Raw genomic sequence first — 24,326 nt, forward strand, 5'->3', positions numbered from 1 at the left:
ATCAACACACTGCACATAAACTCGATGCAGTGGTCGTTCAGATAACCTCTCCTTGAGTCTGGGCCGATCTGATATGGCACTTGCTCACAATATAGTTGGAATCGTACAGTCGCTTTGGGCAGTCAATCCTTATGAATATGGTAAAGGTTTTTGTGGCTTATATTTAGAAATGAGAAAAAACAAACAAAATAAAATGCAATTTTGTATAGTATAAGGTTATCAAACATCAGTTAGTTCCCCGTAATAACTTAATGTGCAATATACACTTGGTGAACATTGTTGCATAAGAAGTGGAACGAAAATACTTTTGAAGCGACTTTTACTCTTTCAGCCCACAACCTTATTAGAATTGTTCTTGCGTGTGTCAACATAAGAAGTTCAAGTGTGTTTCAACATAAGAATTCCAAGTGTGTGTCACCATTAGAAGTTCAAGTGTGTGAAGAAGTTCAAGTGTGTGTCAACATAAGAATTCCAAGTGTGAGTCACCATAAGAATTTCAAGGGTGTGTCAACATAAGAATTCCAAGTGTGAGTCACCATAAGAATTTCAAGTGTGTGTCAACATAAGAAGTTCAAGTGTGTGTCAACATAAGAATTTCAAGTGTGTGTCAACATAAGAATTTCAAGTGTGTGTCAACATAAGAATTTCAAGTGTGTGTCAACATAGGAATTTCAGGAGTGTGGCGGTACCAGTTTCAAACTTCCGACTTCCATTCCAGACTATGCTTTTTAAAGTATATTGAATATGCCATACAGTCCGTAACAGTTGTTTTGTGTTAAGCTTTAGAGGTTGCATGATTAGAAAACAAATTCCGTTAACAATGTAACACAACAATATGAATATTTCATTTTTCATTTTTTATTACGTGTTTGTATCGTCATCTATCGTGTAGTTGTCCAATTTTCGATCACGAAAGTTAATACTACTTATTTCGTTTATCCGTTATACTCGTTAATCCGACATAATCATATGCAACCAACCATGTAGGATTAACGGGAATTGACTATATAAGGCAGGGGTCCGTCAGGCTCTCAGTGGCAACATGGCGTCCTTGAAAGTTCGATCGCTGATAGTGCTCGTCGTGGCCTTTGTGGTAGCAGCCGTCGTCTTCCACGGTAGCCGTTATAGCTGGGCAACAGATGGACTCCACCACCCAAAGTTTTCAAAAGAAGGTATTATCATATTCTGTTCTAGTAAATTATTGTTCTAGTATATAGTTTTATTGTGCCACTTATTCATTCAAGCACTACAAATCACCAGATACTGGAAAGCATAGGTTGCGACTTAAATAGGCGAGTAAGTGGTCAAGTCGAATTACCTTCAAATATCTGTGATAATGTGTATGGGTAAGCTTCTTGGGCGAGTTGAATAACATCTTATATTACACTTGAAATTCTTATGTCGACACACACTTGGAATTCTTATGTTGAAACACACTTGAACTTCTTATGTTGACACCCGCAAGAACAATTCTAATAAGGTTGTGGGCTGAAATAGTAAAAGTTGCTTCAAAAAGTATTTTCGTTCCACTTCTTATGCAACCAAATACCTTTAACATAGTTTAGTAGAACAAATGTTATATTGTGATAAAATAAAATGTTCACCAAGTGTATATTGCACATTAAGCTATTACGGGGAACTAACTGATGTTTGATAACCTTATACTATACAAAATTGCATTTTATTTTGTTTGTTTTTCTGATTTCTAAATATAAGCCACAAAAACCTTTACCATATGCATGTCATAGCTTTCTTCTAACACCAAATTCCTATTAGAAAATATATATCAATCAACCTATATCGGTAAACTAATCTGACTATTCTTAAAGTAAATTCAGTATAGCGAATGCACTAACTGACCGCCGCATACAAGATATTTTATGTTTCACATATGCGGCTAAACTCACGGTCACTCCAGCCTTGAGACAGTGGCTCATTATGCAAGTCTGTCCAGCCAGGCTGACACAAAGGGTCACTCTCTCTGAGAACCAGTGATTAGTGAGGTAACTTCACGTCACAGGGCCGGCACACATGGTCAGTCCGACAGTGATGTAAGGGTCAGTTAGGCAATACAACAACCTACTTGAATAAATCCGTAAATAATGACACACCCACCCATTGTACAGCCGATCAACCGCTGACACCTGGGATGTTGTGATCTTTAGTTATGTAACGTAATGAAGGCCTGAGTTGTATATATACGGCGGTCGGTGGTAGCAAACTTCACTCTGCTTCCACCAATAAACGCCACCAACTCAACAGCCTTCTCTGTCCTTCAAGGTAAGTCACTATTTACTTAACTGTTAACTTATATTGTCAGCTACGATCTTAATACGTTAGATGTAGGTTAGATCTATTTCGACTATATCGTAGCGTTGTGAAAATTATCATTGACTTAATATCCAGACAATACTTCCTCTCGCGAACATATATTAGTATATTAGTATATTAGTATATTAGTATATTAGTATATTAGTATACTAGTTGCACGGCAACATCCCAATATGAGTATGTGTACCAATGTCAATAACTTGTACGTTCCTACATTCAGTGACACATACTCATAGCAATGATTTGCCTGCAACTTAGTAACATTGAAAACTGAGTCGGCCAACATGTATTTATGTTGTCTCTTATAACAGAATATCCACGCATGACTGTTTTTCTACTGTTTTCTACCAGACATATTTTCGCGTAATTAATGCCTTTTAATAACCATCCGTTACACAAATATATTGTACATCTTTACAGTCATGTTATTACCGGTTGTATGCCGATTGTATTATTATGATCGTACGTGTTGTACACGTATTGAATTGTTATAATTACATGTATGCAATTAGATGAATGTGACTCAACCTCTTATATATATTATCGTGCCATTACAATTAAATGTACTTCTGTGTAAACGTCACTCTGCTTCCACCAATAAACGCCACCAACTCAACAGCCTTCTCTGTCCTTCAAGGTGATCGCCAGTCGTGACCGCTGCTACCGACTAATTCCCCCAATTAAGTAGTACACCCAAAAGACAAGCTACGTCACCCAAAAGACGCCCTACGTCAACTGGTGAGAGGATCCTTTCTTGGACCAGGTCAACGACTGGCAGAACACCGAAGAATCACAGAGAAGAGCTGCAAAAGTCAGGTGACAAACAAACCAATCGCCTCAAAACAAGTCAGGCACCAGTCAAACCAAAAGCCTCAAAACAAGTCAGGCACCAGTCAAACCAAACGCCTCAAAACAAGTCAGGCACCAGTCAAATCAAACGCCTCAAAACAAGTCAGGCACCAGTCAAACCAAACGCCTCAAAACAAGTCAGGCACCAGTCACCTCAGTAGTTCCAACAATCGACTCCTGAGCAGGGCCGTGATCTTCTAATATCCATATCGGATGATGTCGCACAGGTCCCAAAATGCTCTGATGTCACCAGGTCAACCTTCTCGCAAGGACCTCAGCCAACCGAACTGCCACGATCAAGCCAATCGTAACCTCATCACCCAGACAGGTAGAAAACGTAACCATAACATTTTCGTAAATCATAAACTTCCATGTCCAACCAATATATCTACGTGAGAATGATGTCAACATTGTGGTGAAATGAAGGGTTAACCAAGGTAACTCAATGATACTGATCCCATCATTGCTTCACTTTCTTACCCTAATTTTCTTTACAGCATTGCCATCTCTATCGTAGGTATGCTTCGAATTTCGTAGGGCCACACAAGCCCTTGTTTCCAAACTTCCTCATCACCAAGTGCTCTTGCCCAACTATTCGGTTTTTATGTTTTTTTCATATCTGTCTTGAACATCGCAACAACAAAAACTATTAATAATAACACATAATAATGATGATAATCCATTTTGTACCAGAAATGATTATGACCATTATCGTTGATGAACTTTAATCAAATGTTATGTCTTTTTTGCAATGTATTATCATCCCTATTATTGCTCTTTCGCTATGTCCATCTTACTGGACCATCAACCCCCCTACTTATATTCACAATCTCAGAGTCACCGATTACTTCTTTCCTAGTCTTTCTCTGGAATGGCCCAACTTCTGCATCAAAAACAACCTTACGGACACCTTCCTTTATCTACTAAATGAAATTCGTTTAAATATTTTTACTGCCAAGAAACTGCGAAATATGCTTAACCAACCTGTCAACACCTATATCCTGTTAATTCATGGAGGATATATTAAGGCTTTGGATGATGATACGATAAAACCAAATAAGGCGCTGTACCCAAATCTTACCATAACGTATTATTACTTCCTACCACCCCAGTGTCAAAGTTGTCTTGAATAATTATTATCTGTATATCCATTCTTACCAATTGTGTCTATACTTTACCATATCTTTTACGACGTATCCTTGCCAATGTCCATTGTCACTTCTAAGGAGACAGACGTATCCTAACATTCGTTTTGATGAACATAAGTGTAATGTCATATATTGTTTTTTGCATTGTATTACCATGTCTATAACACATCTATTGTTTTTTTTAATTGTATTACCACGCCTGTATCACATCTATTGTTTTTTTGCATTGTATCACCATGTCTGTATGTCAATTCTATTTTTTGCTTTTGAGGACAAAAGCTTCCTGTCGCAGAGGGGTATTGTCATAGCTTTCTTCTAACACCAAATTCCTATTAGAAAATATATATCAATCAACCTATATCGGTAAACTAATCTGACTATTCTTAAAGTAAATTCAGTATAGCGAATGCACTAACTGACCGCCGCATACAAGATATTTTATGTTTCACATATGCGGCTAAACTCACGGTCACTCCAGCCTTGAGACAGTGGCTCATTATGCAAGTCTGTCCAGCCAGGCTGACACAAAGGGTCACTCTCTCTGAGAACCAGTGATTAGTGAGGTAACTTCACGTCACAGGGCCGGCACACATGGTCAGTCCGACAGTGATGTAAGGGTCAGTTAGGCAATACAACAACCTACTTGAATAAATCCGTAAATAATGACACACCCACCCATTGTACAGCCGATCAACCGCTGACACCTGGGATGTTGTGATCTTTAGTTATGTAACGTAATGAAGGCCTGAGTTGTATATATACGGCGGTCGGTGGTAGCAAACTTCACTCTGCTTCCACCAATAAACGCCACCAACTCAACAGCCTTCTCTGTCCTTCAAGGTAAGTCACTATTTACTTAACTGTTAACTTATATTGTCAGCTACGATCTTAATACGTTAGATGTAGGTTAGATCTATTTCGACTATATCGTAGCGTTGTGAAAATTATCATTGACTTAATATCCAGACAATACTTCCTCTCGCGAACATATATTAGTATATTAGTATATTAGTATATTAGTATACTAGTTGCACGGCAACATCCCAATATGAGTATGTGTACCAATGTCAATAACTTGTACGTTCCTACATTCAGTGACACATACTCATAGCAATGATTTGCCTGCAACTTAGTAACATTGAAAACTGAGTCGGCCAACATGTATTTATGTTGTCTCTTATAACAGAATATCCACGCATGACTGTTTTTCTACTGTTTTCTACCAGACATATTTTCGCGTAATTAATGCCTTTTAATAACCATCCGTTACACAAATATATTGTACATCTTTACAGTCATGTTATTACCGGTTGTATGCCGATTGTATTATTATGATCGTACGTGTTGTACACGTATTGAATTGTTATAATTACATGTATGCAATTAGATGAATGTGACTCAACCTCTTATATATATTATCGTGCCATTACAATTAAATGTACTTCTGTGTAAACGTCACTCTGCTTCCACCAATAAACGCCACCAACTCAACAGCCTTCTCTGTCCTTCAAGGTGATCGCCAGTCGTGACCACTGCTACCGACTAATTCCCCCAATTAAGTAGTACACCCAAAAGACAAGCTACGTCACCCAAAAGACGCCCTACGTCATGCATAAGGATTGACTGCCCAAAGCGACTGTACGATTCCGACTATATTGTGAGCAAGTGCCATATCAGATCGGCCCAGACTCAAGGAGAGGTTATCTGAACGACCACTGCATCGAGTTTATGTGCAGTGTGTTGATAAGTTAAGCAACCCTGAAGAGTACTTCACTTGGATGAAGTCGGCTGGCCTGAAAAGTGAAACAGAAGGCTTTCTGTTTCCTGCTCAGGAGCAGTCACTTCCCACTCGAAACCGTCAAGGTGTGATTTTGCATCAAAATGTAAAAATGAATGCAGATTATGCAACGAATTAAATGAGACCGTCCAACACATTGTCAGTGGATGCCCACCTTTGGCACAAACACAGTATCTGAAGCGACATAATGGTGGAGCTCGATCGTTTTATTACCGTCTTCGCTATGCTTGTGGTTTTGACACAGAGGTCCATTCTTGGTACGACCCGAAAAATGTAGAGGGCGTCATGGAAAATGATAAATCCTTTGGAATAGGCCCATATACAGCCTCAGACATATCCAGGCCAACAAACCTGATCTTGTCCTTTTTGATAAATCCAATAAAATCATTTACATCATTGAATTTTCTGTACCCTTTGACACAAATGTGATTGACAAGATTCAGAAAAACATAGCAAATATGCGGACCTCGCTTTCGAAATGTTACACTTGCATCCCAAGTGCCAAGTTGTCAGACTCCCCATTGTTCTTGGTGCCTTAGGTTTGGTACCTCCCAATCTGTTGACTGACATTGGGAGAGTACCCGGGTTTGCTACCAGCAGTACAGCCTTTTCTGACAATCTGGGTAATGCAGAAGGCTGCAGTGTTGGGGAGTCTTCACGTTCTCCGAAAAGTTCTGGGTGGGTTTGACTAGGCAGCGCTTCCTGGGAGAAGTCCCATTCGCTGTCTGGGCTGCGTGTAGAGGGGGCAAGGGCTTTGAGGTGATGATGAGCTTAACCAGCCTGACTGTGCCAGGATAACCCAAACCCTCTTTGCTGCATTTTTTTTACTTTTAATATGTAAATAATAATAATGATAATAATATACACTTACATGAATTCTACGCAACTTGTTTACTACATGCCAATTCTACGCTCGCGCCATTAGGGGGATTGTTTACAGCACGTAATTGATCTAAGACAACCCGACTGCCGTATACTGTCAAAATTATTATAAAAATGCATGTTGAAGAGACTGCCTCACGTAGATTTACATTTCGTGCTCAAATATAACCAACAAATACGTAAACGAAACTCTGTAGAATGCAACTTAATAATTTGCCGACTGTCAAACTTATCGTTGTAGGTGGTGACAGTTTGGCCAGAGTCAATATACCGATACTTCGCCTCTGATATTCCTTGCAATTATAAAAGCAGGGAGGCTAATGCTAATTGTATGATATATAGTCATATGGCAGTGTAACAGACTACTACAAAGTATCCCGCACAGTTATGTTTTAACGTATAATTTCAAGTCAGGAAATAGTAGTTACAAGGCCTTATGTCCAATTCAGTTATTGAATATTTGCCTTACATATAAGATACTGGACATACATGGCCTTGGGGAATGTGTACTTCCGTGCTAAAATTTGCCGTTCCTTTTCGCGGACCATTTACATCAGAGTAACACATGCCACCTGCATCTATCAACCGCTTTTAAAATTAAAGAACGCAATGACAACGGCGATAACTGTAGTTAAAATCTTTAGAACACGTACTGACGTAGAAGAAGGTCACAGAATAAGAAATACATACACGAAAATATATATTTGGAATTTCGTATAATCTAGTGAATGGAAAATCATTATCTTCCATATATAATAGATAAATACGCAACGAAATATTACACTTCAACCGAAATATATTACACTTGCAGTCTATTACAAATTATGTTTATAAGATATACAGTGCGTGCAGCCATAGAGGGTCACTCCCACGACGCCAACATAGTAATGAAGTTTATGGGAGGTCGCCTCAGCTTGAGCTGTCCTTCTTTGGAACTATCTATTGGGAGTTTAGAATTGACTTAAACTTTGTGTAGCCATCTGCCGAGTTTATTGGCGTCCCATTGGGTTTGCCAGTGCTGGGCTATGAATGCCTCACCACTGCACCACGGGTTATAAATATGAACAGTTATAATTGATAAGTGACATAGTTGCACCGTTATGGGACGGGAACGCCACATTTCACTTATTGGCTGATGATATGCACTTTAGTTCGTGTGGTAAGGCTCATTTCATGTGTTTAGACCAGAAAGATAGAAAAAAGTGGAAAGCATCTTCTCTATTTAGGCCACACGGACAGATGGGATTATCAATCAGAAATCTGTGAAATAAATGTGATTTTAAATCACTACAACCTAGCCTAAGTCTAGATAAAATCACTTGGCATTGCCGCTGGCCATAACTAGCAAAAGGTGTAAAATTTGAAGTAAGCTTAGTTTCTCTAGAAATTAATTGCTTAAACCGAGATAAGGAATCTACATTTCTAATATTAATATCAAGCGCATTCCAAGCTTGTGTAACAGATGGCAAAAAAGATCGATTATACTGGGATAAGCGTCCTGCACTGGTCTGGAAGTCATTAGAAGTACGAAGGTTATATCCAGTTATGCTGGATGTTTTAGGTGGGACCCATAAAGATAGATATAGGAGTTAGCCCATTGACCATTTTGTAAATTATACATAATTTATGGTAATGCCGTCTGTCGGACTGTGAGTATAAACCCGTTTCCCTATAAAGTTTTTTGTGACTGGTTCCTCGTACTGCTCCACATATTGTTCGTAGAGCATCCAAGTGTAAATTTTCTAATAGTTTTACTTGTTCATTTTTACAATTATCCCAAATATTATCACAATAATCAAAAATAGGTAAAATAAAAGATTTGTACATGGTTTCGAGCGTTCTTCGATTTAGACGGTATTTCAGGCTACGCAAACAATTAATTAATGGGCTCACTTTACGTACAATATAATCAATGTGTTTGTGCCATTTTCCATCTTCCTGGAATACAAGTCCTAGATGTTTATGATCACTTACCTCAGGTATAAGAATATCATTCATTCGCAGAGGTAATTTAGGACTAGGATTAATTTTAGAAGAAAATAACATGGCTTCCGTTTTAAGTGATTGTATATATTTATCTCATTGTCAAACGCATATATATCTATGTATTTATGTGCATGACTGTGATAAGATAATGATATATAAAATGGTAAATAAAAATCAGAAATGCCACAATTTTGTGTTTACAGACAGACAGACAGTTTATTCAGTATGCAAGGCCATATGGCCAAATCACTGATTACTATACTTTTCCAAACAGACAAATTGAGTGAGTTTAAAATAACTGGTATATGCACTGTATATATATGGAGGTGCCATTTGAGAATTTATTGCAAAATGGCAAAACGTTAAGTTCATCCTTAATTCGCGAGGTGGACAGAGTTTAGTGTATGGTGGACATGAGTTCAGAGTCAAGACAAGAAGATGAGACACTGTGCACTGGAGGTGTTGTAAGGCTGGATGTCCTGCAACCATCAACACTGCCAACAATCTCATCACCGCCTACAGGAACATCCATAACCATAGATCTTCCCGATGAAGCCAAGTTGAAAGTCGACGTCTTCCTTGTCTCCATGATAGATACAGTTCAAGTTGACCCTAGGCCGGTGCCTAGTATCTATCTGGAGTTAGAAACTTTGCTGATTATGTCACTGAGCAGTGGGTAGAGGGCGGTGAAAGACTCATGTGGAACCACCATGATACCATCGGCCCTAGAACAACTAACATACAAGGATGGCATTCCAAGAAGTCGAAGCTCGCTGCCTGCCACCCGAACGTATACAAGTTCATCAACATGATCAAGAGTGAACAAAACGCCAAATCCTTTTTACCAGACACAATACACTTATGGAATGCTCTACCAAAGTCCAAAGAGTCAAGTAGTCTGTCAGAGTTTAAATTTAGAAATTACGAAAACCGAAAATAAGACTTATTTTGACCTTAGCTATGGCACTCGATTCTGGCAAATCGTTCACTGCCGCCTCAGACTCGGTTGTAGCGACCTAAACGCCGATAAGTATTATAACAGACATTTAATTGACAGTCCGTGTTGCTCCTGTGGATAACAGAGTGAAAACGCCCTACATTATTTTTTTACTTGCTGTAACTTTACTCAGATAAGACTTAATATGCACTTTAACACTACCGGTTATAACCTGGATACTATTATGAACGGAAACAATGAACTTGCTCACTCTGATAACCAGAAATTAGTTGAATCCGTCCACGATTTCATCATCAAGACAAAACGTTTCAGCTCTTCACAAATTAATAATTAAATTAACCGGACAATAACCTCATGATTGACTATTACTTTTGTTACAAACGACTTGTTAGACACACACAAGCAGTAACTTTCTATTTATGTTCACTTTCTATTTGATGTAATATGTATTAACATATTATTTAAATAATGTCTATATAGATGACGTCACATCCTTCATTTCAATATGTTATATATGTTGTATGGGAGCGGTGTTAACATAAGCTGTAAAGCTTGTTCACCAATCCCAACTCATTTCAATGAATAAAAATATGTTTAAACCACAGGCTGTAGTCTTGCTATAGTCAGTCAGTGAAAGTGAAACAGTCTATAGTGTTACTCCCCATTGTTGTAGGGATTATCACGGGCTACTGAGTTTTAAACTAGAACAATAGCTGCTGGCACAGTGAGAACACCCCTGCTGAAACAAGTTCTGGTTGTAACAAGGATTTTGTGATGTAAGGACTAGCGGCATACAATATTGTACCGCTCAGCCTTTATTTGCCAAAATCTCACGCAGTCAACCAGAATTAACTTACCCGTGTCCAGTCATTGGAAACTCGACTTCGTGTGCATAAACCCTGGTTTTACTTGCCTGGTCCCGGGAGCGCCAAATCTCGTGTTAATGAAATGTGTTCGAACCCATCCAAGTCCCGTGTCAATGAACCGTTGCTGGGTCCCGGGAACGCCACGAGGAGTTTTCCTCCTAAATATCAAATTTGCTTCTCCCGGGTCGACACTAGGCCGACTGACAGTAAAGTACACTACAATGGCGATGAGGATTAACAATGGGGATTAACATCAGGCCTTTGAATGGCATTTAGAAGTGATACACATATGAAGAGAATTTATGGATGTCAACGTCTTTATTATGAGGAAACACAACATTTATGAGTATATACTTACTCCTTCATCAGGTGCATGAATGCTATGAGGCAGAGAACGTATATATGTACAGGTAAGGACAACAATAGTAGTAAGATAACAAAAGGTGGAAACTAACAAGGGATAATTACCGCTGAATGGTGATGAGCAAAAGACAATGAAAGCCAACACTTTACTGTAACTAACGCTGTTGGTTATGGACAACTGGAAGCCAGCCCTTAAATAATCATTGATTGGTAATGGTCAATGGACAGTGGGCAAACGGGAAGCCGGGGGTAATTAGCACTGATATATACCAGATCCCCTGCAACTTTGGCCAGCAGCACATTGGAGAAACCCTCAGACCCCTCAACACCAGACTCAAAGAACATCATACATCTGTCAACAAACTCGACCTGAAACCCGCTATTTTCGAACACATCCAGAAGAACCAAGAACATAACATCATGTGGGAAGCGACCAAAGTCCCGTCTACCAACAACATCTGGCGACAAAGAAAACTACAAGAAGCCATTGACATCAGGAGACATCAGCCAGCTTTGAACCGTAACCAGGACACCATCTGCCGAGTGCTAGGGACTTATTGCGTTGATCTTTGTCGGTGTTAGTTATCTAGCTGGCTTCCGTTTGCCCTCATTGCTATTTCCATCTTTTACCTATCAGTGCTAATTACCCCCGGCTTCCCGTTTGCCCACTGTTGGTCTTGCGGATGGTTTTGGAGACTAGACATCCATAAATCCTCTCCCCTAATGGGGATTAACATCTTAGAAATAAAGGCAATTAAATGTTTCTATGAGAACAAAACTCATTTTATGGATAACGACTTCTTTATTCTTTGTAACGACGTTTCAGTACTTCCTGTGACTTCATCATTCCTGGTCTTCCAACTTCTGAATACCAACCACAGACTTAAGAGATTCTAGACTTTACTTAACGTGACTACATGGTGATTTGCCTTTGGTAAACAGTTTATTAGGTATGCTCCAGAAACGATCGTCCCTACCCTCGTCGACCTGGAAACGCAATATGAAAAAAACCTGTCCAGTCCAGTGCATGTCGAATGAGTATGTAAAGTTTAATGAAGAAATATTGAATGGTGTATGGGGAAAGTACCGGGAAAATGATGGACGGACATTGTCCGCTTCTATATCACCGACAGCATTCCGCAAGCAAGAGCGTGACAAGCAGACAACGCATTAATAATTCCACAAAAGAAGAGAGAAATGCAAACATACATACAAACACAAATAAATCTACTCATCTTTTAACTATAAGCGTATTACTTTGCTGAGATTGTATTGTATTTAAACATGTATCGTCCTTGTTTCGAGCTACAATTTGGGTGTTTATTTTCCATCATATCTGCAATGTTTTTATAAGTAATCATACGAATTATTCTAGCAAGCTTTGCAGTTCTGTATGGTTAGGTCTACTCTCGCCTTCAGGGAAGTTCGCCAACAGTCATATAGATACACCCCTTTGTTAGTAATGGATCAGTCCCAAAATCAGCCGGGTATATTGGTCGCGGTGTTTACAGTACAAGTAATGTGTAATGTGATATAAACTGTAAAGAATGACATATACTCTTCAAAAAAAGAAACTTGACACTGACTTTCACAATGTAATATAATGCGATTGTTTCAAAATAGGACACAGAAACAATAATTGAAACACTGTTTGAAGATCAATGTACACAATGTTCAAAACATTAATCGTGTCACCTAGACAGACACACGTACACGATACAGTTAATGTCACAGGGGTACAGAAATGTCAGTATCGGTTGTGCCCACCACGTGTATCAATCACCGCTTGACACCGACGACCCATAGATGCAATCAGGCTGTCAATAACACGCTGTTGGGTGTGCTGCCATTCATGCTGAAGTGCACCAAGCACCGGAAGTGTTTGGGGCGGTGAATTCCTTCTGCGAACGCGTCGATCCAACTCGTCCCACAGATGCTCAATCGGGGATAAATCTGGTGACCGGGCTGGCCAAGGTAATGTCTGGATGTTGTTGAGGCTGTAAGAAGTCCTGACAAACACGTGCAATATGCGGTCGAGCGTTGTCCTGCTGGAACTGTCCGCCATGAACGTTGACGTGAGGAAGAACGTAAGGCTGTAGGATCAAGTCTCTGTAACGCACACCTGTCAATGCACCTGCCACATGCACGAGAGGCGTCCTACCACCGTGATGAATTCCGGCCCATACCATGACACTCCCGCCGCCAAATGGGACAACCTGCTGCACACAGTTGGGGGCGTAACGTTCACCCCGGCGTCTGTAGACACGTGCGCGCCCATCAGCACGTGTGAGTAGGAAACGGGACTCGTCTGTAAACAGTACATTTCTCCACCTTGCACGTGCCCATCTAACCCTCTGATGGCACCAAAGCAGACGGTCTGCCAGATGACGTGGGGTCAATACCTGACGTCGAACAGGTCTTCGTGCAAAAGGTCCAGCCTCCCTCAGTCTGTTGCGTACTGTTTGATCTGATATTCTGCGTACCCCAGGGATCTGTGTGGTTGTAGACGTGGCTGTGGTAGTGCGGTCTTGGAGGTGTCGCAGCCGGATGTATCGATCTTATGCTTGGGTTGTCACCCTTGGTCTTCCTGACCTTGGTCTGCCGTCAACTCTGTTGGTGTTGTTGTATCGGGTCCACAGTGCGGAGATTGTCTGTCTGGATACGTCAAAGTGCCTGGCCACTTCTTGCTGAGTTGCTCCAGCTTGTAATCTCCCAATTGCGTTGTTCCGTTGAGCTGCATTCAGTCTTGGCATTCTGTCACCGCCTCTACTGCCGTTATAAGGACTGTATGAACAGCCGTTGATGTGGATTTTTATACCCATTCAGCAGGGGGGCCTGCATGCCTACATGCAGGATCCTGTGCTGCACGTTTTTAACAGGCGGTTGCGTTTGGATGTAGCTGTAAAATTGATCCCCAAACGCTACGTTTATGTGCTTTGCATGTGTTTTCGCGAATTATATTTGTTTTATCAGCTTTCTGTTTGACTTATTTGGTTCTCATTTAATGTAATTATTTTAGATATTTGGTAAAAAGTGGGTTTACATCTATGTCAAGTTTTTTTTTTGAAGAGTATATTTTGTCACTTTACGTTGAGCGAAGATTAAGTAAGACAGTTATTGATATTATGATAATAATGAATGTAACTGATCTAAAACAACAACTAGTTATAGGAGATTTATATAAGACACTGCTCTCCTGGGTAGATTGCCGTTAAGTAACACAAGGCCACTGATCATACCAAGCACTAGGATTACCAAAAGCAACAAACAGATTATTTCTTAACACACAATTAATTTCGAGATAACAATTAGAGGGAAATAAGTGTTAAGTCAATGTATAAACCAGGTAGTACCACAATGTATCAACTGGATTTCTATGGATTTATATATGTATGTGAAATTCACTGAAGCTTGATGGAATATGGGACACTATCTTAGCAAGATATAAGACTTTTTTACTTTTATTTACTGCCAGCAAAAATTGTTCTTAAATTGTTGTGTGATCTCCCTTTGCTATGGATGGATACACTGTTATGGATCCACTCCACTATATCTACAGGCATGGGTGAGTCTACCATGTAACTGAAAGGGTAAACTTAAAATGACATACATGACTGGCGCGTACAGTTGTTATTATAACACTGCTGGCAAACTGCACTGACGACGCCCTATGTAAGGTATATTTCATCTTGAAGACAGATTATTACAATTACAAACAATAACAAAGACAATGTTGAGTGGAAGTTACTTACAGACTCAATTGATAATAGTCCTTTCTAATCGCTATAAGCAACATCTCATATTTCTTAAGATTTACTTTCATTTGCTGTTGCAAAAAATAATACACAGCCGTGTGACCGATAGAGCTAGCCGTGCATCTCTTGGTAACATGGTTTTGATTGGCTCCTTGACGCGTGGCTGACTTCCAATCACTGTTTCAATATCCATAAACTGACGGCAAATCTCGCTGCAAGGCGGGGAACAGATATACTGGAGAAAACCCTGCCCCCGCAGCCTGAGAGACAAAACCTCTACTTCCTACAGGGAGGCCAGGGCATCACGTGCGTCAGATGTTATTGGTCGTTAACATTTGTACAAAGTGGAGCAAAAAGCATCGGGGTTTTCTTTGGTCTATTTTCCGCTTGAAAAACTCGACGCTTTTCTGGACGCTCACCAATGAATCAATTTTAATGAAATTTTAGTAGTTTTTCTCCGTCGAATGACCATGTACGGAAAAACGACGTTTTTGTGTTTGCAGTGTGTGTGGTCTCAAACTATCATGAACCCTGTACCCAAGTCGCCATCTGCCGATCCACGGGATCCACTAAGCTAAAGAGGTTTAGCTTTAGCACTGGCTGCATATAAACTTTATATCAGTGAACTAATTGAGCGTTTGACAACCTAGGTGGAGAAGAATGATATTCTTAATGACAACCGAAACGGATTTAGACGAGGAAGCTGCATCAAATTAGTTCTATGACCAGCATCTTACAGTCCCGGCAACTGATGAAGACTACAGTGACATGTTGTATTTCAGAAGGTCTGTGGTCACGTTGACAGATCTATTGGAAGCAGAACAGGACAGTTCTGAGTGGATGGGAAAATGTTACAGTTGTTTCCTCTCACCATTAATATTTAACATGTTCATAAATGACTTGATCAACATGACTAATGCAGTGGGAAGATTGGTCGAGGTAGCTGGAGAAACCATCAATACGTTTGTATATGCAGATGATTTTAGCCGGTCCTGAAGAGGACGTTAATCTTCTCTTGACTATCCGGTGGTGCGGAAACAAGGTGCTTATCAACCAGAAAAATAAAACAATTATTCTTTTGAGAGCGCCCTCAAGAACAAATGTGAATTTTGTATGTGGACAATATGTGTTTGAATTCACACACAGCTACAAGCTTCAAGCTACAGCTAGTAGCTGGGAGTGCTGTTCACTGAACATTTTAACTATGAACTATGGCAAAAGCTGCTTCAGAATCCGCCCGATGGCTATTGGGATACAGCACCGCTATTTGGGGAGCTAAACAATACTCCTGTGTAAATATAAATTGTCCATGCAGGATAATAACCAGCCTAGATTTTCTGCCGAAACAGATTCCACTTGGCGTAAAGGGCAAATAGCTGTGGACATTATATGAACGGACCACAGCAAAATCTGTGATGACACCAGGAGTGTGTCTCACAGAGCTGTCCGATTCTTTCCAGAAGTTGGAAAGTGTGTCCCAAACGTGGACATGAATGGAGAATCAGGATTGCCCCAACCTGTGGTGAGACAATGGTGAGACAATGGTGAGACAATGGTGAGACAATGGTCTTCGGTGTCAAGACACAGGGCAAGGATGGTTAATACCGGAGGTAGACGGCTTAACTAGCAAGTCTAATTGTGGGCTGACAATGTTGCCAACCAGTGCAAAAAGAAATGAAATTTTAGAATCCGTAATCCTTTTAAAAAGCACCATTTTTTCACAGCTGTGCGTTATAAATAGCAATATTGAGAAAAAACATTGAGTTAAAACCGATGAGAATGTATGACAGCTACAAGGAGACCTGGCAAAATGACCTGTTAAAGATATGTCGACGAGTGGTACAGGGAGAAAAAATGTCACGGAAATATTTAAGAGTTGTTATGTCAGAAAACACTATATTACATTTCCTGTACCAAGACGTCATAGAAGGAGGCCCCTGCTAAGTTCAGTGTGTCGTCGCACCCCTACGCATTGAAACTGGCCGATATGAGAATGTCCCATTCCAACTTAGAGCCTGTTTTAGTTGTATAAATGTAATTTATAATCGAGGATGAAATGTATGTTTTAACAGAATGTCCCGTGAGTGATGATGCTAAAGAACAGCTTACAGTGTAAGCTCCATTAAGATACCTGGTTTTTAATAATATGACAAACCAAGAAAAATTGTGTAACTTCTCTACAAGCCTATATTTAACCTTTCATATTACCATGACCTGCCATGACATATTAGATAAACGACGACACAATCATGTTATACAAGTAATGTGCAATGTGCAATGTGCAATGTGCAATGTGCTATGTATTACATCTTATGGTGTTACACTGCAAACACGAAAACGTCGTTTTTTTCCGTATATGGTCATTGGACGGAAAAACGACTAAAAATTCATTAAAATTGATTAATTGGTCAGCGTCTAGAAAGTGTCCAGAAAAGGGTCGAGTTTTTCAAGCGTAAAATGGACGGAAAAACGATGCTTTTTGCTCCGCCTTGTGCAACTGTTAACGGCCAATCAGATGGCGCTGGTCCCCCGACGCACGTGATGTCCAAGGCTTCCTTTCGGAAGCTTTAGGTTTCGTATTTCTGGCATGCCTTGCTCTAGTATCTGTCGCGCGCAGTGCAGCGAGATTTGCTGATAAGCTAGTTTTAGGATATGTTACATGTTAATGGAATTCAGACACGCGCCAAGAAGTCAAACCAAACAATGTTACTAAGTTTATTGTGGTAACGGCTATGTACAGTTACCCCTATCGGACAATGGGTTGTGTTTCATTTGGTTATAACAATAACTAAGTTTTTAATGTGAAGTTTACAAGATATACGACTTGGACGCGAGGTCGGTCACATGACGTTCTTCACGTGACTGTATTCTTGAAAAGGCGTAAACACTGACTACTTGGAATTCCCTGGTACGAATTCATACAGAAGCGTGGTTGCAAGCCCATTTAAGTATACCCTCGCTACAACCCATCCCAGAGAGAAAAAAACACGAAAAAAAATCCAAACTGTCGCAGTGACAATTTACAGAAATCTATGAATTTACCTTAGTATCTATTTGACACATCTTCACAATCACCTTTCAATGATCGGCCAATTGATCAGTGATGCCAAAGGCTTGAAATAGCCACAGGTTAATTAACAACTTTGAAAATATCTCCCGTCACGTTTATTGTGTCGGCCATTTTGACGTATTGTACTTGATGTAAATGTATTACAACGCTGTCATTGTAATTGACTCACTGAGGTAATTCTGTAAAAGATCTTCTCATCTAATGAGTATATTGTTTGGAATATATTTCTTGTAAACATACTAAAACATATGTTCCTCGCTTTGGGGGGAACTATTTTATTCCGGGGTGGCCCATTTAATCTAGTAGTAAGTCAAGGCACCATGCGTGATCTGTTATTTTATGTGTTTAAATTACGATTTGGGGCGTTAATAAAATACACTGACGCAAGTATATTCTATTCAAATCAATTGGATAATTGAATATGCTTTCTTTTACATATTACATAACATCACTGCACAAAATATGAACAGTTGCAGTAACACACTACGGTAATCGCATTAAACATCATTTTCAACTGTACAGTATTTCAGTATTTCAGTTATATCATGGTGTATCAAACTGATGTGGGATAAAAATCCGAAGTGGTTCAGGTCATCCAATGGGTGTTCGGGAAAAGGTGAGCGTATCCTGCCACACAAGTGGCACCCGTCACAAACACATGCAAGGACAATTTAATTGTTCACCTGAACAAAGCACGGAAACACACAATGATGCCCGTCCTCAGTTTTACCGAGCATGTAAATTATTTTGTCCGTCAAAAACATGGACGAGTATAAACAATATGTTCATTCACGTAATACATGTCATACATTTGACAAAATGTATTGACTCGGAGCATTATTGTTAATCACAGCGTATGCAGTTGAACTCATCACCCATCCCATTATTGATAACCCTTCTTGAAGATCTATGAAATCAGAAGCTGCAACACTCTATCTTTTAACTGGCATGTCAGACTTCTATTTCATTACTCAGTTTTATTTGCACGGATTACTATGGAAGGGACATTGTCTCGTTGTCGCATTGTCGCATTGACGCCTTTACAAAAACAAGCAAAAACGTGTCAAAATTAACAAAAGCGCGACAATTGGCCATTTGTCGCATTGTCGCGTGTTCGCATTGTCGCTCTTTGATAATCCTTTTCTTTATTTTACAAAAGGGCGACGATGCCGTAACGCGACATTTTCAAGGTCAAAATATGTCTCGTTGTCGCATTGTCGCCCCATCACAAATGTGTATAAAAGGCGTAAAGTTCAGTTATTGTTACAGTTAGGAAGTTCAACCTGATAAATGTACGTCTTGAAATGAAAACACAAGTCCGTCCGCGAGTCCATAACGTTTTATTGTGAGCTCTTCTCTAAAGGTGCTTAGTGTTCAACTCCCAGTTCCAAACACGTAGTACCTCCTCAATAATCCACATACCTCCAGTGCAGTGGTCTTCCGGAAGATCTTACTCTTGGCCGTATTAGACAACTGACGAGTGCACGCCTGACCTATGACCTCGTTGCAACCCTCGTGATGTGTTTGCCGAAGGGAGAGGTGTAGGAAATGTGTGCTCCAGCCCAGCGCAGAGCTCGCGACACACTGTATACTGATGTATACAGTGTATTGCAGTTGATATACTGTATACTGCATGTGATATTTATTTGCGGAAATGTTACAACTTTCAAGATTCAAGATTCAATTTGCATATATTTCATATACAACAGACCGCCGTCATATATCACTGGAATACTGCTGAGAGCGGCGTTAAAACAAATTGTTTTCATAATGGAGCGCTGCAGTCATTTAAAATAGAACCATATACATATGTACAGAAAATATATTATTAACCAGGTCTTTGGGAAAAGATATCAGATTTTTATAAGCAGCCACATAGGGATGATAAAGGACCCCTCGCTGATTAGGTTCTTGTTTACTTAAGAGCAGAGTTGGCCATGTTAGATGATATAACCAAAATCCGGGAGCTCCGGCGGGGGCAAGCTGGTCTTGTTAGTGTATGGTATGAGCTGTGACGTTGACCCAAGAGAATAATGTAAAACATGAGGCCAACTCAAGTCTATAATGATTGGGAAAGTCTAGATTTCCACAGCTCTAGCCTGAAATTAAGAATTGTTCTATGCTCCATTTTAATTGTATTATTTTCATTTTGTAGACATGGATGGACCAACCAGGAAAGAAATTGATGGACTATTAATATCACATGTTACCACTGATCCAGTTAAATTCATCACACAATAACAAATTAGTATTTGACATTACGGCATTTCATTATCAGGGCATGATCATGTACATGTTCACTGTAGTAATGTACACACCAGTCAACTTGATTATAATTTTTATCAAAGTGTAGCGCGGCATCAACGATTACTTTATGATATCCTCACTTGTCATCGATGTATTGACATCGAACAATGGACGGCAATTCGAAATTCTTATGGATAGCTTCAATAGGGACAGCGCCGGTGTCAGTACAATTTTCCTAGTTAAAATAAGTATCTACAACATATAATCTGAAGCAGACAAGAACAATATTTTTTTATTAATGCTTACTTTCATGGATAGAATTAAGGCAATCTAGGCTTGCCAAATCGTTCTAGACTTGAGCTGTATTCCTTTTAAATTTATTCAGTATGGTCTGGGAGACGAACGGGCGTCAGTATCGCATTGAGAACTGGGACAGCCTTAATCAGTGTAATCGGATATGTTGTGGAGTTTCGGTTTTGGGCTGTTTGCTGAATATATAGAATTGCGAGTTATGTATACTCTGTATTCTTTCGTCATGGTAGCATATATATTTTCTATGTTGCTTTTTGAATTATCCACAAATAATGAGAACTACAATGTAAACCTCTCTCTGGAGATATGCAATACTACTACTGAAGGGCATATCTGAATAATGGGACTTCTCGACAAATATTTCTTTCTTAAATACTACCCGTTACAGGCATTCTGATCATTATATCATACAGTTTAAAAGTCAAATAATGGCAAATTGTGTATCTTTCTACATTTTGAATTAATTATATTTTCTGAAATAAAACCTTAGCATCAGATAGTGATATACACGAATATAATCTATACTATTATAAATGAATTATCAATTTCGTATTATGAATTAGATAAACAGAAATATGATAGTAAAGCAAATTATTTTAATCTATTCTTGTAAATAGGTAACGAGAGATCTAGGCAACGCACTAACGTAGCCATTTATGAAAAATGAAATATTAAAAGTTTAGGGGTTTGAACATGCACATTGAATGACAGGGAAGAAAGCAACGCAATAATTAAATTATGAATCAAATTATGTTATAAATATAACAGAATATTTAGAAAATATCAGTTTAATTTCTCATTGTTGGAAGGTGTTTAATAATTATATAGATTTTGTTTGATTGTTTGTTGTTTAACGCCGCACTCAGCAATATACCAGCTATATGACGGTGGTTCGTAAATAATCCAGTCTGGACCAAACAATTTAGTCATTATCATCAAGAGCACCGATCTACGCATTTGGGATACGATGACATGCATCAACCAAGTCAGCGAGCCAAGTCGCCTTCGTACAAGCATGGGTTGTTGAATGCCTATTCTAACTCGGATCTTCACGGGTATTTTTTTAAATAATAAGGTACAATGAAATTCTGTATATGTCCATAATAAGTGTGTATAAGTAGATGGATAATATGTCCATACACGCCAAGTAAATGGTATATGCATTAATTTAAATGCAAATGATTCAATGATGAGTTCTTTCACAAGTCCATATTTCAAGGCATGTATTTGATATTCATAATAACTCCACAAAAGCTACACAATGGCAACAAAACGGTACCAGCATCACAGATACTAATAATACATGAGATACATATAATTACTTTAAAGTTAAAACATGTATCTAAATAGAAAATTAGAAGGATACACTTCCGACAATTTTTCGTATTTTGTTTTCGTTTGGAGAGAGAAGTTGTGATTGGTATCTGATGGGTGCAAACAGGTGTTCCCTTCAGCCCAGGCTTTGCGGCAATGCTATAGCCCAAAATGAAACAAGCCTTGTTCAACAGGTTCAGACTCAAATTTCTATCCCACTTGGGCTCCTTTTAAATTTAAATATAATTTCTCGTGTCGATATGTGTCAGAAGAAATGAAATATTACAGCACTGGTGAATAGGTTATATGCGCATGTCAGCGTCGATCCTATAATATCCTTTTATGCAAAATACATATATACTGATGAATTAAGGTAGTAATACTACGCAAATATATGTCCAGATGCATACATCAGTATCATCTCGTGATCTTAATTCGTGCTTTGAGCCCATTTTCTACCGGAGATTCTGGGGTGTTACATCACACCAGAAAGCCAGGTCCAAATTCAAGTCATAATTTCATGGTCCGTCTTGTATGTTGGAAATCAATATTGCAATATGGCTAAACATTGCTGAACGTGGTATTAACCCGATTACTCACATAATTATTCCATTTTCTACAGTCATCTACGAACACTGTACTATCTTTAAGGAGGTATATCTGTATCATCCAAATGTCCATACATATATGTCCACATTTATATGTATAAAGCAAGTCGTCCTGCACTCTTCCTTAAAAGATAAATGTTAAGCATTTCCTCTGTGTGGATTTATATAATGTAATATCGTTTTAATGTAATGCTGATGCAGTAAACGTACCACAGACCTGATGCTAGAATAACATCTAATTTCTGAAATGAACATATTTTACAGAAAAAAAACAGTTGTTTAAACAATACTTATAAAATATAAAAACAAGGAGCCAAGAGCCAAATATTGGGCTGTGTTGGACATATTTGTTTCGGGGTCTTATGACAGACAAACCTGATGCCTTTAAGTATAAAGATAAGTAAGTATAGATGTTGTACATATTCAAATATGTTCGTGATTAACCCAACCTTGAAAAATATTGAAAGATGAGTGGTAACTATTTATGCCATTATTTCAAATTAGAATGAGAGCACATCAGGAAAGCATGGTACTTTAATATACGTATCTTGTTAACCCAATATACTTTTTTAAGTAAGAGCAGCATGTATATCGAGAGTATAGGTTTGGTGCGTGACTTATCACACAGTACTTTCAGAAAGTGTGCATATTCTGTTTATCGGCAATAAATAACATAAGACGATTCATACGGGTAAATACGATTTACTTCAGAACTAGTATAGATTATTTAAGGTTAGGGGGAAATGTATGTAATTAACAGAACTTTGGCCGGGTTTGAAGGATTTGGGTCCTGGCTTGGGCTTTGTGTTGGGCGTGTAGACGGCATTTCCAGGTTTGACGTGTCAATGACAAAAATGATGTCAGATGCAATTCTCTGCCTTTTCGGGTGAACTATTGGCTTGCCTTTGGATGTGTTTGTAGCGGGTGCCACTAGTGGATCGGAATGAGCTCGCGTTTTTGCGAGCATCCAATGTCATCATTTATTATGATGAATCATGAAACATGCTCCTGATGTTGTCGCAATGGTGCAGTTGGCGCTACTTTTGGCAAGGATTTCTCATGATAATGGAAATGCTTATGTCGCTTTTGTTGACCGATAAACATGAAAAGATATAATGTTAGTGTATATGGTCATATGGTAATTAAGAAACAAACGACGAGTGGGAGTTGTTTATTGTACGATAAACAACGACCGAGACTCGTTTATTTCTATATGAGATATCAACATTACGAACAGCCTCTTTTAAATTCGGAAAAAATACACGCTTTACAATATTTACCCGTACTTAAATAATGATGATTCCTTGAATAGAATCCGACAGCGGCCATGCTAGATAAATCCATTTTAGGATTTGAGTTTGGTCCCGCATATTCTCACAATTTTCTCGTCAATCATCTGTACCTTTTCTCCCGATACCGATTGTCATATCACTCTCACTTTCGGATTCTCCAGCAACATTTATTGGGAACAACTCACTAGACACATACCTCTCAAAAATAAGGTCAAATTTACAAATTTTACTTTTCAAGTTGCGAGTGCATGTTCGAATCTCAATAAATGACGTCATGATAGAACAATTTTTATCGTGAAATAAATATCGCTTCCTTCTTTGTTCTTTGTTATTTATCGCGTAGCTATCTTATATCATCAAATGCCAATTTCTAATTGCTTTATCATGACGTATCCGTGCCATGTAGCAATAACATACACAAATATTGAATAGTGACGTTGAATAGTGTCATGAAATATGATTATCCTCTTGTGTGCAATATTTCTGGTTGATAAATCTAACATATTCTTACTTTAAGAATAGCGACTATACATTATTATATATCCCT

The 24,326-nt window shown here is 38.9% G+C and overlaps 1 protein-coding gene across 1 annotated transcript in view; it reads left to right on the forward strand.

Moving 5' to 3' along the window:
* The first annotated feature begins 1,070 nt into the window (after nt 1-1,070).
* The window catches only part of LOC124152205 (probable methyltransferase-like protein 24), a 48,799-nt gene continuing 25,543 nt past the window's right edge, over nt 1,071-24,326 (forward strand). Inside the window, exon 1 of the mRNA XM_046525045.2 lies at nt 1,071-1,172. The gene's annotated coding sequence lies outside the window, so the exon portion shown is untranslated. The remainder of the gene's footprint in view (nt 1,173-24,326) is intronic.

This window comes from Haliotis rufescens, unplaced genomic scaffold, assembly GCF_023055435.1.
Source record: "Haliotis rufescens isolate VD_foot unplaced genomic scaffold, xgHalRufe1.0.p SCAF_30, whole genome shotgun sequence".
Taxonomy (NCBI): Eukaryota; Metazoa; Mollusca; class Gastropoda; order Lepetellida; family Haliotidae; genus Haliotis; species Haliotis rufescens.